A 20,000-nucleotide genomic window follows, 5' to 3' on the forward strand; every position below is an offset into this window, starting at 1 on the left:
TTGTCACATATCATTTACAGATATATATATATATATATATATATCATTTATCATCGTAAATATACAGGGATTAGCATTGAGTTGCTTCTCCAACATACTGAAAATTTAGAAATAGCAGTCAAAAAACTACTGATTCTAAACTACAAATTTTTCTCTGTTTGTTTTTGCTTTTCACTCTGGTTTTTTGTTCTATGTGCACCATAAATATTGCCATCCATTTAGAGAAAATTTTGTAGTTTAGAATCAGTAGTTTTTTTACTGCTATTTCTAAATTTTCAGTATGTTGGAGAAGCAACTCAATGCTAATCCCTGTATATTTACGATGATAAATGATTTTACCGATAAAGGTTTTTTTCATACTGAACTACTTGGCAAAATTGTTAATTATTAATTCTATTACTAATTGACGATTCCCTGCCCTTATTCTTGTATATATATATATATATATATAGACATATACATGTACACACAGGATGGGGTGCTCAAAAGTTCTTGGCTTTAAGGGTGTTGCGAAAGGCCTGGTTGGAAACCCAGCCTTCCAAGTTTTTTTACAGGGTTTAGAAAAACTGAAGGAACATTGCAAAAGTGTGTAAAACTGAGATGGAAATATGTTGGATAAAATCATAATTATCTGACTTTCCTGTGTTCTCTTTTACCCAAGCCCAGAAACATCACCCCAGCTCATAGATGCATCTTAGTTGATCTTACCAATCAGTTTCACATTGGGTATTAGATGACTGGATATTATATAACAGTGTGACACTTGGTCCAATGCGTTCTTCAGAGGTGGGAGGTATAAAGAAAACGTGTGTATGCATGTGTGTCGACAAATATAGTTTCATACAAATAAACTATGTACAACCATACTGGTACAGAAGATATCCCTCCATATGTATATATGAAACCATAGACATATACACTTACACATATAACTTCAACAATACCTGTGTGTGTGAGTTCACATACATAGACACACGTACATGCACACAAAGACAGATACACACATATACATACACACACATACATATGTACATCGATGAATACATACATGCTTATGGTTATATATATACATATACATACAAACATATATATATATATATATATTTATATATATATATATATATATATATATATATATATATATATATATATATATATATATACATACATTTATATGAATACAGATAAATATTTTAGTTTACATAGCCTTAGATATTGAAAGGCAGCATAACCATCTGTGTATGTGTGTGCGTGTGTGTGTATGTGTGTGCGTGTGTGTGTATGCGTGTGTGAGTGTGTCTGCATAGCCTCCGACCAGTAGATGCAGTCTAACAATGTCTCTCTATGTATGTCTGCACGTGTGTATGTACTCAGACACACACACATATAAATATGCTCATACATGTATAGATTCATCTACCTATATGTATGTGTGTATGTGCGTGTGTGTGTGTGCGTAGCCTCAGAATAATAGATGCAGTCTAGCAATATCTCTATATGTGTGTGTGAGTATTTACTCAGACACACACATATACATACATATACAGAATCATCTACATATAATATTTATATATATATATATATATATATATATATTTATATATATATATATATATATATATATATATATATAAACACGTATATATGTATGTATGTATGTATATGTGTGTTTGTGAGTGTGTGTGTATATGTATGTACATATATACAAATATATATATATATATATATATATATACACACACACACATACATATATATGTATGTATGCAAACCACTTGTATGAGTGTAAATGCATATATGTGTGTGTGTGTGTGTGTATGTATTAAATGTGAACGTGTCTGTGTGTGTATGTTCATGTATGTGTATTTCCCCACAAGCAGCTGTTTAAGGTGGAAATCATGCAACTAAAATACCATCTCCATAGTTCAGGTCTAATGGCTATTATGGAAGCAGCTTTTTCTATGCAGTGCATCATAAACTGAAGAGCAGTTTTCCTCAATAGTAACTAAACAATTTCAGTTTGGTTACTAATAAGAATCACACCAGCTCTAATTGTTCAACAGAGCATGTATAATTTATGATGAGATTAAAATAGCCTTCGCTATTCTTGTTTAATGATATTCATGTAAATATATAAAACAAATAAAAGAACTGAGAAAAGAGGAAGAAGACACAAGATAAATAGCAAAAATAAAACAAGAGTAAATAAAATAAACAAAACAGCATCATCTTCAATCTGGTATTTGTCTTGTATGACTTCATCTGATGGAAGATGATGACAAAAGGTGGAGACAATGATGGTACTGTAAACATATCTAAAAATGGTAATGTCAGTGTTTTTTTTGTTTTTGTTTTTTTTTTCCTTCTTTCTTTGTCATAGAAAACTTCCGTGCATCAGACATTATTTACCTACCAAATAGGAACTGAGTCAGTGGAATCTCTATGTAATCATTTGATTTGCTGGATATAGCTTCTGTGTCTCCCTCAATAATAAAAAAAAGAAAAATATATACTTAGGTACGGACATGGCAGTGTGGTTAAGATATCTGCTTCCCAACCACATGGTTTTGGGTTCAGTCCCATTATGTGAAACTTAGAGCAAGTAACTTCTACTATAAACTATGTACTGACAAAGCCTTGTGAATGGATTTGATACATGGTAACTAAAAAAAAATACCCATCCATCATCATCACCAGTGCTCAACTGGTACTTATTTTATTGACCACAAAAGGATGAAAGGCAAAGTCGACCTTGGCTGAATTTGAACTCAGAATGTAAAGACCGACTAAATGCAGCTAAGCATTTTTGCCTGTGTGCTAATGATTCTGCCAGATCACCACCTTAGTATGATGAAATATTGCTTTCAAATTTTGGCACAATGCCAGCAATTTGGGAGCAGGGAGTGAATCGATTACATCGATCCCAGGCTTGACTTTTACTTATTTTATGGACCCCAAAAGGATGAAAAGTAAAGTTGATCTTGCTGGAATTTGAACTCAGGATGTAAAGATAGATGAAATGCTGCTAAGCTATTAGCACGCTAGGTGAAATGCTGCAAAGCATTTCAACCAGCATGCTAATAGCTCTGCCAGCTCACTTCCTTTCGTATGACGACGTACTGTATTCCTGCTATTCATTGAACTGATCAAGAAAAATGCCAAGCAAAGACATGAACCTACCTACATTGGATTTGAAATCAAACTATTGAGGTACCCCAAATCTTCGGAACTAAATACTTTAGTCCAGTCCAGCTCACTGTTGCCTTTACCAATTCAAACTATAGATTATGCTCTTGTCACAAGATCTATAAATAAGTGAAGCCTGATCGCTGACCCACTATGAAGTGAGTCACTGATTATGTTTTGGGACATCCTTTAATAAATGGTATGATCTATATCTTCCATTCTCAGACAAAGGACCTGCTTGCATCTTTTGGATACCTCTCTCCTCCCACCCCTGGTACCCTAACATATCGCATTGCTTTTTTGTTTCTCTTTGACTATATTGATTCTAGTCAAAGCAGACCATCACCAGATTTCCTCAAACTCTAGTGATTGTATTGAATGATTTATCACTAACTTTAATAGATAAAGATCTGGTACAGCACCGCAGATGTCAGACAAGGGTGAAGGATAATATTTTTTCAGGCTATTAACTTCATCTTCAAAACATAATGTGTGTGTGTGAGTGTGTATGTGCATACATATATATATATATACACACACACATATATAGATTCACATATATATATATATATATATATATATATACATACATACATACACACACCCATATATACAAATATATGTGTGTATATGAGTGTATATATGTATATATATATGTGTGTGTGTGTATGCATATGTGTGTATATATATATATATATATATATGTTTATCTACATATATACGTTTGTATGTATTTATAAATATGTGTGTGTGTGTGAATGCTCGTGTGTGTGTGTGTGCGTGCGTGAGAGACTACTAGTATATATAAATAAAAACAACAAATCAAAGAAGTAGTTCATATAGTAGTTAGTTGCTGATAACCCAAACAGTGAAGTTCAACACAGACATCGACTCAACATGGCTGCCATTACTTGAAAAATTAAATTTAAATAATTGAGTTACAATAATAATTGTATTAATACATGGTTTAGTGGTTTACGAGATAACAAAAGCTATTATCTTTTGTTTGAATCGGACAATGAACACACTCAGGAATAAGACACTTGATGACAATTGAAACACAGTATAAATATTGTAAAAATTAGGTTAACAGACCCCCAAAAAATTATCATCACTGAATTTTAGATATTAAAGAGTGAAGAAATTTTTTAATGATTTTTAATTGTGAGGTTTTTTGTTTCATAATTCTTGAGATTGATGTAAGATACTGATGTAATATATTGTATGGCTGAGTTTCAATATAACCCTAGTTAAACATTCTAACCTTAATAATTTTCTTTTTCATTTTTTTTTCTTTTCAAATGCAGCATAGCTATGTGGTAAGAAGTTTGCTTCTCAACCACATGGTTTTGGATCGCAAGTTTAGTCACACTGTGTGACACCATGGCCAAGTGTTTTCAACTATAGCTCCAGGTCAACCAATACACTGTTAGTAGATTTGGTAGACAGAAACATCATATATATATATATATATATATATATATATATATATATATATATATATGGACACACACACACACGTACATGTAAATATATATATATATATATATATATATATATATATACACATACATATATAATGCTGGTACAAGAGAAATCAAGAGAGAAAAAATGGAAAGGTGAATAGAAACAACTTCCTTGTCATTTTTTTTTGCATGCGATTTCTCATGTACTTGCATCCTGAAATGCAAACTGAATAGACTATGTGCTCAGAGCCCGGAGATTGCTTGAAGACAGAGCATATCATAAAAACCTGCTTAGACCCATGTCTCCAAGGCAAGAAACTATTCGTAGCTCATATCTTTATACTGTGTACATTAAATGATATATGTGCATATATACATGTGTGTGTGTGTGTGTGTGTGTTAATGTCTCTTTGTCTCGATGGCTGTAAATGAGTATCACATTCATAAAAGCAGTGTTTTTTGGCAAGCTTCCATCGAAACTTTTCAGTCACAAGGTAAAATTACCTTCCTTGAAACAGATGACAGTTAGTACAGGAAGGGCATCCAGCCATAGAAAATCTACTACAACAAATTTCATCTGATCCATGCAAGCATAGAAAAGTGGACATAAACTGACGGATACAATGCCGACGGTAAAGGCGACGACAGTGACATTGACATATACTTTGATAGATTTCAGTACCACCTTGAAGGGTTTAGTCAAGCATATGAACACCAGTACACAGGTTTTTTTTTCTAGGTCTGATATTTATTTTATCAGTCTCTTTTTGCTGAACCACTAAGTTACAGTTGTGAAGCAGTGGTGAGGGACAAGCAAAAACACAAAGGCACACATACATAGATTTAGACACACACACACATACAACTATGGGCTTCTTTCAGTTTCCATCTACCAAAATCCAGACGCAAAGTACTGGGTTTTATATAGAAGACACTTGTCCAAGGCGCCATGTAGTGGGACTGAACCAAGAACCATGCAGTTGGGAAGCAAACATCTTACCACACAGCCACACCTGTGCCAATGTTCATGCCTTATTTCATATTAGATATCAGATGAATAAATGCATTGAATCAACAACATCTATGGGCACAAAGTACTTGCTAGACAACAGCAACATTGCTACCCCCAAACACCACCACCACCACCACCACCACCACCACCACCATCACCAGTGCCACCACTACTACTACTACCACCACTGCAGTAATGATGCTGTTGCTCGGATGATTAGAGAAATGTTGGAACTGTTCAATAGAGGTTTGAAACAATGACATGCTGTTGAAAGCGGGCTGTTTCTTAGATAGAAACAGACAATGAGTGAAAGTGACTTACATAAGCATCTTACATAAAATTAGCCTTTCACAAATGTTGAACAGAAATTGTTCTCAAAGATGCAAAGGTGCTAAACAAAAGTGATTATAATAGAAGACTGAAGGATAAGTGATAACGAGCACTATCAAATCCCTTGAGTCTAATGCATAGTCATGTTTATGAGTCAGTGGTGTGCTGCACACATTAGAGATCTGATCTAAATGGCTTTGTGTATGTGTGCATGCGTGCATGTGTGTGCATGCATGTAAGTGTGTGTGTATAGGCACAGATGTGGCTATGTAGTAAGACATTTTCTTCCTAACCACACAATTCTGGGTTCAGTCCAACTATATAGTCCCTTGTACAAGTATCTTCTGCTATAGTCCCCGGCAGAACAAAACCTTGTAAATGGATTTGGTAGGTGGAAACTGAAAGAAGCCTGTTATATGTATATGTATAGACACTCATACACATACAGACATTATTATTATTGATAGTATCAGTAGTAGTAGTAGTAGTAGCAGCAGTAGCAACGGCAGTAGTAGTGGTAATAGTAGTTGTAGTTTGTCTAGCATTGTTGATGATCAAGGACATCACATGGGAGAAGAAGATGGAGTACGGTGTATCTGGCTGTGGCAAATCGGTCTGCTCAGACAGTTTGGCTGCAGATCAGGCACCAGTGATCTGCTAGAACTGAGGACAAGGAGTTAGCTCTGGACTTGCATAATTGAAAATCACCTGGCAAGACAAGATCTCAGACAGAGAGGTCCTCTCTTGAGCTGAGCTGCTAAGCATTTATACACTGCTGAGGAGAGTGCAAGTCTGGTGAGCAGGCTACCTTGTTTCAATGCCTGATACGTGACTCCCCAAGAGGCTGTTTTACAATGAACAGGTGTAAGCAAAGTGCACGCAGGGTAGACAGAAAAAGTGCTTCATGGATACACTCAAAGCCTCACTGAAGAGCTTTGAAATCAACCCGACACCTGGGAAATACAAGCATACAAACTTCCCTGCCTGGTGAAGCTGCACCCACTGAGATGCCTACGATATAGATAGATATATACGTAAAGAAAGAGTAATCTTTGTTCAACTACTTTTCTTGGCAGTTATAGTCAGCAGTTAGGTCATGGTTAAATTGATAGAATAAAAACAGGCTATTATTTACTGGAATCGGAGACAGACTTTGCAATTGACTGATACCAAACGAACTGACTAAACCAAAATCTTCCTTTTGATGTATAAGCAATTATTGTTGTACTGAAGAAATGATAGTGATATGGGATATATATTCTTTATGAAGTGGAGACAGAATGAGAAGAGATGGAATATGTTGAACTATTCACTGAATTCTCTTAGACATATAATTGTTCTAAACAAAGTGTGTTAATCTACATGCTTTAGGCAAACTAACTGCAAAATTACTATCATTTCCTCGGTGAGTTTACATTAGTAGTGAAAACAGGCCTCAAGCTATAAAACATAAATCTACAAAAATCACTAAATTCAGGCTTACATGGAGGTATCAGGTGCAGAAACACTGAAACCAAACCACAGCCACAATGATGACATTAAGTTAATAGTAATAATGGCTTCAAATTTTGGCACAAGGCCAGCAATTTTGGGGGAGGGTTAAGACAATTACATCAATCCCATTGTTCAACTAGCACTTATTTTATCAACCTCAAAAGGATGAAAGTTAAAGTTGGCCCCAGTTGAATTTGAACTTCAGAATGTAAAGATGAACAAAATGCTGCTAAGCATTATGCTTGGGGTGATAATGATTCTGTCAGCTTGCCTCCTTATAAGATACTATTAATGATAAGCTGGGTGCAAGGAACTACATAGAATGTCTCCAGTTATGGATAATTCGATATTTAAAGAACAAAAATATACAGTCTACATCAGATGTATTCTATAAAGCAAAAGAGAGAAAATATACGATTTAGCTTAACACGGGTGTGGTTGTGTGATGTGATGTTTGTTTCCAAACCACATGGCTCTGGGTTCAGTCCCACTGTATAGCACCTTGGGCAGATGTTTTCTACTAAAGCCTCGGGTTGATCAAGGCGTTGTGTGGATTCAGTAGGTGGAAACTGAAAGAAGCCTGTCACGTGTGTGTGTGTGTGTGTGTGTGTGTATGTGTTTGTCTCCCACTGCTGTTTGATAACTGATGTTGGTGTGTTTATGTCCTCATAACTTAGCAGTTCAGCAAAAGATTCAGTGAAAGAGACCAATGAAATAAGTATGAGGCTTAAAAAGAAAATAAGTACAGGCTTTGACTATTTCAACTAAAATTCCTCAAGGCATTGCCACAATCTAACGACTATGTGTGTGTGTGTGCACGTGTGAATATATCTGTTTCACCATGGTAATTGATGAACTGGTCACCTTCTATTTCTACTTTACTTGTTTATGTCTTTTTCATTCTTTTAAGAATATTGTAGGATGGAAACTTTTCATAGATTGGAATTCAAATCTCTATAGAAATTTATTGTTTCAAGAAAACATTGAATTTGAATTACTTTCAATTATTACGATTACAGATAACAGCTCAGGTTGTAACTTCTGAGCCCGAGTGAGGTGCGTGTGAACAATATTGAGAGAACGTCTGCTATGAATGATATTTTTTGACACAGGGCACCTCAAAGATGACTACCAGATACTGAACGAAAATAGATGAACTGCGACCAGGCTCAATAAAAGGAGCCCAAGTTATTGGCTACAATTACATAATTGAAGTCAGTGTTGGCAGAAATTAAATCAGGTTGCAAATACACATTCACTTTACTAAATTTATATTCAGGTTACGCCTGAACAGCCTGAGTGCTGGAGTCACCCATGATATATAAAATCTATATTCATTTTATATATATATAACTATATATATATATATTTGACAGGAATAGCAACAAAAGAAAGAGACCTCGATATTATGCAAATAGAGGAATTTATCTGTAAAAATATGTGACACTTATTCAGTAGCCATGATAAAACTCCGAGTTTCGGATGCCAGTGGGGGGGGGGGGGTCCACTCCAACATCTCTTTAGTTATCCAGTTTTCAAAGGAACTTCCAGTGGCTGGATAACTGAAGAGATGTTGGAGTGGACCCCCCCCCCACACTGGCATCTGAAACTCGGAGTTTTATCATGGCTACTGAATAAGTGTCACATATTTTTACAGATATATATATATATATATATATATATATGTGCGGATGGCACATAAAAGACACCATTTCGAGCGTGGCCGTTTTCGTGCGGGTGACACGTAAAAGCACCCACTACACTCTCTGAGTGGTTGGCGTTAGGAAGGGCATCCAGCTGTAGAAACTCTGCCAAATTAGATTGGAGCCTGGTGTTGCCATCCGGTTTCACCAGTCCTCAGTCAAATAGTCCAACCCATGCTAGCATGGAAGGCGGACGTTAAACGATGATGATGATGATGATGATGATATATATATATATACATGCACACACACACACACACACATACACATATACACATATATATATATACAATTTATATGTGTGTGCATGTGCATATAAATAAAAGGAGGTGTTTGCACAGTTTTTATCTAACAACCAGTTTCCCTTAGAAGTATTTTATTGGTCAACTCAATAGTAATGTAAAAAACAGAAAAAAAAAAAAAAATTAACCCAAGATGCTATGCTACAGAGTGGATTGAACACCAAACCACACAGTTAGAAAATGAACTTCTTAATCGCATAACTATACCTCCAACTATATATGTGATTAATTTCAAATGCCTTTCTAGCTTTTCTCATCTATACGCACATTTGTATAACTTTAAAGTTGACAGACATTAGAAAGTAGAAACGTGACTTTAACACATCAAGCCTCTTTCTTAAATACAGTTCAACTGGGGAGAAGAAATAACATTGAAGACATAATCCAGCTTAGTATGATGATGGATTTAAGATTAAATATATTAAAAATAAAAAATAAAAAATAAAATCCTTATACTGAACCATTAACAGTTCTGATGTTTTGGAGATTAGGATAAGATGTGTATGTATGTGTATGCGTGTGTATACATGTATATATATATACATATATATATATATATATATATATATATATACATATAAACTATATATGCACACACACACATATAAATACATATATATACATGCAAGTATGTTTACTATATACACATACACACACACACACACACATACACACACACACACATATATATATATATATATATATATATATATATACATATATGGGAGAATATACAAATAATAACAACAGACGAGGACAGGTGGTGTAAATAACAAAAGGATATATTAGTATGACGCTCGGGAATACGGAAAGTCTTTGACGTTTCGAGCTACACATATGTATACTACATACACATATATATACATATATATATATTCACATATATGTATATAAGTATATATATATATATATATTTATATATATATATATATATATATATATATATATATATCAATACATATATATATACATAAACATATATGTAGACACACACACACAAATACACACACACACACATATATATATATATATATACATATATACACACATACACATGTATTTCCCTATACATTGTGCAGTAATTGTTATGTAGATGATTGCATAATCACAATGAAATGCCAGAATTTCAGAAGAAAATAGTAATTTAATCTATTGTTACTTACCAACCTCAGTTGGTTGACAGTGCTAAATAGAAACTACATATACATGCATACATAGACACACAGACACACACACACACACACACACACACACACACACACACACACACACACACACACACACACACACACACACACACACACACACATAGTGTCAATGAGAAGAACTAGAAGAAATTTAAATATTTCAAAGTCTCACTGTGCTAGAACCAAGAAAACAAGCAGACAAACAAATTCTTTCAATGTCATTGTTGATTGGTGAAAAAAACAAACAAAAAGACAGTCTCCTGATGGATTGTCTCATGGTTTGATCAGCACTCCTCAGAGACGATGTACATGACTTCCTTCTGTATTCAAAAGCACAGGCTTGCTGTTTATATAAATTAGGCAAGCGTATTAATAGAGAGCCTAATTTGCATATTTATGCATTTCATGGCTCGAAATTGAACAATACACATATAGGTACAGGTGTAGCAGTCTGCTAAGAAGTTTGCATCCCAGCCACATGATTCTGAGTCCAGTTCTATTTTGTCAGAATTTTGGCAAGTGCCTACTGCTATACCCCCAAGCTGACCAAAGCCTTGTCAGTGGATTTAATAGACAGAAACGGAAAGAAGCCCCTTCCGTATGTGTGTGTGTCTGTGTGTTTTTGTGTCTGTGCAGGTCTCTGTATTTTTGCTTATCCTTCACCACCACTTGACAACTGGTGCTGGTTTGTTTAATCATCCAAAACTTAACAGTTTGGCAAAATATACTGAAAAAATAAGCACCAGGCTTTGGAGGTGACCCAGCATGGCTGCAGTCCAATGACTGAAACCGTAAAAGATAAAAGGTGCATGCACACGTGTGTGTGTGTGTATGCATATGTGTGTGTGTGTGTGTGTGTGTATGTTTAATGTCTACTTTTCCCTATTACCATGGGTTTGGACAAAAAGTTGAGACAGGATTTTACAGTTGGATGCTCTCTGTGTCACCAACCCTTATGTGTTTCCAAATACGGGTCACTTTTCTCATAGCTGACTTTGAAGACACAGAGTAGCAGATTTTTATGTCAACATAGAATATCATCAACATCACCACTGCTTTACTCAAATGGAGACAAATGTGGAATTTCAATGTACAGGCAGATTGAGGTATGCTCACACACACATACATACACACACACAGACTACACTCACATACACACACATTACACTCATATGCAAACACAAACTATATTCACATATACACTGATCACACTCACATACACACATGCACAGAGATAGTCACATACACACACACCACTCAAGTATATATACACAGATAACTCAATATACGCACATATATATATATTACATATTTTATTATAGGTTGAAAAACTACAAAAGTAGTTCAAAGGCTTAGAGTTTCGTGCATGCCGACTTTCAAACTAACTCAGAGAGCATGTAATCATTCATCATATAGCGATGAATTACAAATTTTCCTGGAATGTTTAATCAAAGGTTATTATTGGAGAGTCATGCAATAATCAATAAATTTCAAAATCTGTCTGCTAAGCAAAGAGTGGAAGAAGAAGAAACTTAGAATAAAATTCAAACAGTATAAAAGGAATACAGACATGTTTAAACATACTGAATATGAATACATATAAATATATAAATGTAATATATACACACACATAAAAATGGATGTATATTTATACACACAATAATGGATATGGATATATATATATATATATATATATATATATATATATATATATATATATATATGTATGTATGTATGTATGTATGTATGCATGCATGCATGCATGTGTGTATATGCGTACATATATACATACATATTATATATATATACATATATTAACAATGGGGAAGGCCAGTTTATGGGATCACCTTAGGTTTCCTGTCCATAAAGGGTTTAGCTCTATGGCGTTTTGTCAGACCCCAAAACCTGTTGGCCTACGACCTCTTCAAAATATTCTAAAGAGGTCATAGGGTAACAGGTTTTGGGGTCTGATGATAACTCCATAGAACTAATCCGTTTATGGAAGGGAAGGAAACCTATAAATCGGTGTTCCCCATTTTTAATATATACCGCTCTACATCTTAGAGTGTACTTCTCCAGATTTATGCTTTCTACAAATGATCTATCTATCTATCTATATATATATATATATATATATATATATATATATATATATACACACACAAATATATGTGGTGGGGGCTACAAGATAATGTTGGTGTACACATGCTATCAATTGCATCAAATTTAACTGACATGCAAAGTATTTTAACAGCAAAAAATTATGATTATTTTACAGTTATTCACATCATCATTATTACTGATATTACCAATATAGATACTATTATTATTATTATTATTACAATTATCATTATTATTATTATTATTATTATTATTATTATCATTATTATTATTATCATCATCATCATTGTCATCATTATTAACATTATTTATAGGTATCTTTATATACTTCAAATAGAAATGAAATGTGTGTCTGCTAGTTTTGTAGGTAGAAGCTAAATACATATTTCAGAGAACTGTATTAAAGAAATGTCAGCATAAGATGTATTTTAGTATAAATTGTTCTATAGGTAAATACTACTCCTGTCGGCATTCCAATATTGATTATAAGTATGCCACAAGGAACCCATAAGTCGAAGAAATATTTTTGAATAAACCATGAATCAGAATGGAAATTATTTAGCATCTACTATGAATGAGACACTGACGGTTCATGTGAAAATTAAAGTGAATATTGAATACAGCTAGTTTTCAAAGCATTACCATATGCACACATATGGACACACAGACACACACACACACACACATACAGACATATGCATATATCCTTGTGGAGATGAATGTATTACTGTAAAGAGTTTGTATTTTATCTGAAATAAAATGTGAGAGTAAACTAATTGACTTTTCTGTCCTATGTGTATCTTTGTTTTTGTGCCTAAATACATACAAACACACAAATATATGTGTGTGTTTGTGTGTGTGCATGTGCATGTATGTATGTATGTATGTACACACATACATAAACATGTTTATCTGTATATATATATATATATATATATATATATATATAAGACACACACAGATACATATGAGGTATATAATATATAAAATATTTATACTTTTTATATACATACAGGTGTGTATTACTTAAATCCTGTTTATATAAATGTAGTATACACACACACACACACACCACACCACACTTGTGGTGTACATATATAAATTGTATTGATCTCAAATGTGTGTGCATGTGCTGTGTATGTGTTTGTGAATGGGTGTGTGTATGTAGGCATATATATGATATAACACAGTATAATATACCATATTATAGTCCCCAGGTGAGGTTGAGTGGGTAAGTAATTTGCACTGCAATCATGAGGTCTAGAGTTCAATTCCGCTATATATATGTGTATGTGTGTGTGTGTGTGTGTGTGTGTGTGTGTGTGTGTATACATATATATATATGTATGTATGTAGGTATATATATGTATGTATTTATGTGTCTGTCTTTGTCCCCCAACCATTGCTTGGCAACCAATGTTGGTGTGTTTATGTCCCCCATAGCTTAACAGTTCGGCAAAAGAGGTTGATAGAATAAGTACTAGGCTTACAAAGAATAAGTGCTGGGGCCGATTTCTTCGACTAAAAAGTGGTGCTCCAGCATGGCCACAGTCAAATGACTGAAACAAGTAAAAGAGTATATGTTTTAATAGATTATAGTCATATCACAGAGTACAACATACTAAAAAGACCATTCATGGCAGAGTTCTTTATAGCTTTGGTTGAGCATAGCAAAGCTGGCTGCTGATTTGCAAGACCTTCTAGTTTGGTCATTTGAAGTCTGTTGCAGCATCTATTGTTCCATCTTGTTCTGCCTAACTCACACATGACAACGGATGTTGTCTCAGTAATGTTTACAAATCAGGTCCATTGCTAAGTGCATCGGTGTACTCTAGGATGCTTGGTCAAAGTCTTTCGTTTCTAAGCAAGGCTGATCGAATTGGCAACCGTTCAGCATAGCTGTGGTATGTGTGTGTGTGTGTGTGTGTGTGTGTGTGTGCTATATACAAAGAGAGATGGGGAGAGAGAGAGAAAGAAGGAGAGCGACAGAGAGAGACAGAGAGGGAAAGAGAAAGACAGACAGAGAGAAGAAGCATTTATACACTTGAAACAGTTTTTTTTCTTCTTTTGCTGTAGTTTCAGCTCAGAGCTGCGACCATGCAAATTATCTAAGAATTAAGATTCAAGATAAGAATACATGCAAATATGTAACACAGGTCTGTACAAACCATAACAGCAAAGACATATCAAAACTAATGATTACAATGATGTTAGTGTACAAAATAGTGAGTGAGGATGTAAGGCTTAGACAATCAGTACTTACATTATCATAAGTGTGAGATCATAGGAGGAGATGAGCACAGAATGGTTATATATTTAATCATCCTTTATTCGTCTCTTCTCTTTACCTGTTTTCGTCATAGTTATGACTATGCTGCAACACTGTCTTTAAAGGTTTAGTTGAACACTTTGTATATTTCTGTTCATTCAACTACAAAGTCAGGAGGTTTACCTACCTGCCATTTGTTATGCATAACAAACACCCTAAACTTCTTGTCTACAGAATTCTCTCATTTGTATTTCTCTCAGTACAACAATCTTAATAGATAAAAGTCTATTTATGTTTTGAAACCGTCAAAATTTCTTAAAATTATACATTTATTATATTCATACATACATATACACTTTAACCTTCAAAACCTCAGCTAAAGCCATCACTGCCTATTTCAAATACACTTCCGTTTAGATGTAAGGGTTTTTCCCCCATTTCTTTTTTTACTTTGTCATGCAAGTTACTTGGCAATCCCACTTGTGTCAGTGACACAATAAAACATCCAGAACAAACTATAAAATGGTTGGTATTGGGAAGGACGTTCAGCCATAGAAAACATGCCTAAGCTGAAGTTTTGGCCTGATGCACTTCTGCAGCTCATTCAGACCTTGTCAAACAGCCCAACCCATACTGGCATGGGAACGGATGTGAAATGGTGATGATGATGATGACGATGGTTAAATTAAATTTCTATTTATGTGTATATTTATGGATATATTAATGTATTTATAAATTATGTGCATGTTTGTGTATGTGTGTGTGTATGTGTATTATTATTATTATTATCATTATCATTATTATTATTATTATTGAGGCAGCGAGCTGGCAGAATTGGTAGCACACCAGATGAAATGCTTAGCGATATTTCATTTGCCACAAACGTTCAGAGTTCAAATTCTGCTGAGGTCAACTTCGCTTTTCATCCTTTCGGGGTCAATAAATTAAATACCAGTGTGCCTATAGGTAAGATTTCTGAGGTAGTTTTTGCATGTGTTTTTCATAAACTTAAAGGAAATAATATGCGTAAAAGAAAAAAATCTGTGTGTATGTGTGTGTGTGTGCATGCAAGTGTGCGTGTGTACATGTGTATGCATGCACAAGCAAGAGTTAATCTTTTTGAGATATCAGTAAAGAAACAGACATGCAAGCAGGAAGAAAGATTGATAAGGATGAATGTGTGTGTGTGTGTGTGTATACACACACACAAACACACATACACACATATAGGAAGCAGGCAGATGAAGACAAAGATGTTAGAGCAAGAACCATTAAAAGAGATATACATATAGACAGAGATGGAGACTGGGGGAGAAAACAGTCAGACGCTTTTCCATTATAATTTCAAATTAATATTTATGCTGAAAATATCTCCTGACTTTACTGAATATATTGTCAAAACTCATCACGCAAAATAAAATTTAAAATGCAGTTAACTTCTTAAAACAATGTAAAAATAACATTACAAAACATTATTCAGATATTTCTATAGTTACATTAAATATTTTCAAATAAAATAAATCTATATATTATTCTATCTTCAGAAATGTTATAGTAACATTTGTTTTTTTTTTTTTGTTTTTTTTTTCCTAGAAATAGTTTAATGTAATACCTTTCTTTATATAACTGTGAGCAACATGTAACATATATTTTTATACACTGAATGTTTTTTGTTAAATTTTATATTCAATTTATTGATTCTTTTTTTCATTTCTAAAATTGTTATATTCAATTTGTTTCTTATTTAATTTTTGGCTGTTTTCTATTACTTTTTTTTCTAACTTTCTTACATCCAATGTAAACAATTATATGCTCCTTTCATCATGAACCAATCAATACAAAATATACAAAGAAATATTTTATGTATGTCTTCAACAGTCCAAATAAATTCACCTATCTATCAAGCTAGCCGTTTTGCATAAAACGGCCATTTCATTTCAAAGAAAATTACTTTTTAAATTCTTCTACTTAGAGTTATATAAACTGACTGACAAGTGCAATAGTCTGGGCTGTCAATTGTGGAGAAACTATTATTTATTATTTTTTTTAATGGCTTCGTCCAAGACAGAGCGTGGTACCTTTGACCTTTAGTAAAACTGCCAAGGCTGATGAAAGAATAACCAGAAGACTCCTTGCCTCATTGGATTGCTGCAGTAAGAAGTAATACATCGGGATACGTGTAGCCTTGTTTATCACTGATTCATACATCACTGATCCAAGATAACAAGCTACATTTAATCACAACCGTGTTAGGTTTATCATAGATTGATCTGTGATAAAATGAGTCAGTGACCAGTCAAAGTATCCCAGTTACTACATACAATACTCAGCCACCCAGAATGCACTGACTATCTCTTGTATTTATATGTCTGTGCTATGTAGCTACATACTTCTTATACAGACTTCTGTACTCATACCTATCAAGCTTGGTGTCAATGAATCTACTGTTTGTTTCGTTTACAAATCTGTGGAGATGATACACTAATCACTATATTCTTTTCCTATTCACACCAAAAGCCTGTAAAAACTAAGGACAGATGTGTTCAGTTTTCTTTGGAATGGAGATCAGGCGAAAATTCTTTCAAAGAGTGAACTCTGCTAAATGACATCAAAGTCTAGATGAAGCTTTTAAACTAAGTAACAATGTAAGTCTACCATTTAGGAATAGGAACCATTCCTCAAAAAGGTGGTTGGTAAGCAAGCTACTTACCACACAGTCACTCCTGCGCCTGGGCTTCCACACAGATTTCATTTACCAAATTCCACTCACAAGGTAGTTATTAGTCAAAAAGAGCCCAGGCACAATAAAACACACAAACTCAAGGTTCCATATAATGATACAAAACCACAAACCATGTTGTTATAAAGCAGAGCTTTCAACCAGGCAGACATGCCAGTATTAAAAAGGTAATAATAAATAATAGTTAGCACCTAATTCCCAAGGACACAGACAAAGCTAGCAAATACATATAGTCTCCAATAATGGTAAGACACATACTTTGAGAACTGAAAAGCAAACAACAACCATATTTTATGCAATCTGCTGTTTATTTCAGAAAAGATCTTTAACTAAAACTCTTCAGACAGATCAAAAACTGTTAATTAACTTGTATTTGAAAAGAAAGAGAAAATGAATCATAATATTTTATTTCATTTCATTTGTAATTTTAGTAATGATAAAAAAAAACAACTTTACATAAACATGTGAGAAAAACATTTCACATTCATAGAAAATAATATTCAATAATTTATCAAAGTATATTTGAAGTAATCAAAACATAAACACAAGGAATTAGGAAACCGATATTTGAAACCTCATATTTCTCATCAAGAACACTTGAACTACTTCTCTAATGAAAAGTGTTCTGCAAAGAAATTAGTTTGTTTATATGTCACATATTATGTTGAGAGAGAGAGAGTTATTTATATGTGGGTGGACGTGTATATGAGAACCAAAGCTTGATATCTGACAAAGAAGAAGAAGAAGAAGAAGGAAAACAATTTCTTTCTTTTCTTTTTGCCCTCATTTATATTTTTTATGGTAACTCATAAGCATCATTTTTATTTCCATTCTTTTTTTTTTTTCTTTCATGTTAAATGTAGGAGAAAGCTCACAGAGAGATGCAGGAATCCCCATAAACAGTGGACACATTTAAGACATGGAAACATTGATGAATTGCCTGGAGACCCCATTGATCTAGGCAGGGGTTCTTAACCACTTTTTTTATTTTAAGGACTCCTTTGATTATTATTTTATTCTGGTGGATCCCTAGAGCCATTTGATGTTTAAAAACTAGTTTTGTAGAAGCATCTTTCAAAATTCCTGTTTTGTTTTTTGCACATTAACTTGTGTATGCTGAACTATGTAAAATGTCAAAGAAAGAAACCTAGCCCTTTCTTGCAATACACACCAATACATACATCTAAAGCAAAATTTTTTCAGGGGACCTTCAAATTCTGTTGTGGATCTCTAATTTACTATTTTGTTACGTGGACCCCCAAAAGTATTATATGAACCCTCAGGGGCCATATGGGCCTTGGTTGAGAACCATTACTCTAAGGGCTCAAAGCTCATCAATGTATGCTGCAGTTGTGTACATTACTTATTTAAGCCCTTTGCATCCTATGAAGCATAGGCCATCACTGGCCTTTCTACAATCTTCTTAACTCTGGGTTGTCTTTTCTGCTTCTATTCCACCAGGTCTTGTTGATTTTGAAATGTCATTGATACTCCTGTAACTTTCCTTTTTTTCTAGGTAGAGGTGAATGTCGGGCCCATTAGTTAGTTGGTTCTCTCCATGCCATGAAGCACATAAAACCGCTCCATGATCTCTCCAACCAGCTCTGTTTTTTTACCACTGTTCTGGTTTCATTCCAACTCCTCCATACTTTTTGTCTCCTTTCCTTGTCAATGGTCCTTTGCCACGTGATTTTGGGGTGCCCTACTGTTCTTTCCCCACTCAAGCCATCGTTTTGGCGCCACCATACAATTGCTCTCTCTATCTTGTCTGCAGACATAACCAATCCAGTTCCAACATTGGTGCCTTATTCTGTCTCTGATCCTAACAATGCCCATTATTGTCTCAATTGTGTCATTTCAAACTCATTGCAGCCAGTTGATGTCAAGTATTCTCCTTAAGCATGTGAATTGGAAGCTCTTCATTGTTTTGTTTTTTGCTTTTTTCCATTTCTTATTATGCAGGAGATCCTGTGAAGAAAACATTGACCCTATGCAAATTCATTTTTACTTCTTGGAGGAGGTGGTCCATATAACATTGGCCTCTATCCTTTGACCTGTCCAGCATGGGAGGCCATACCAGAAGCTTGCATTTTGCAGGAAAAGCTCTCAACAAGGCACCACATCTCAACAAGGACTGGACCTTGTGGTGAAGGTATATAAATAACTGTGTATTAAGACAGCTCTACCCAT

The 20,000-nt window shown here is 34.3% G+C and overlaps 1 protein-coding gene across 29 annotated transcripts in view; it reads right to left on the reverse strand.

The window, feature by feature from the left end:
• LOC106879787 (diacylglycerol kinase beta) overlaps positions 1–20,000 on the reverse strand; it is a 398,611-nt gene that overhangs the window by 181,935 nt on the left and 196,676 nt on the right. The gene's annotated exons all lie outside the window — the stretch shown is intronic.

Source organism: Octopus bimaculoides, chromosome 16 (assembly GCF_046866305.1).
Source record: "Octopus bimaculoides isolate indiv1 chromosome 16, ASM4686630v1, whole genome shotgun sequence".
Taxonomy (NCBI): Eukaryota; Metazoa; Mollusca; class Cephalopoda; order Octopoda; family Octopodidae; genus Octopus; species Octopus bimaculoides.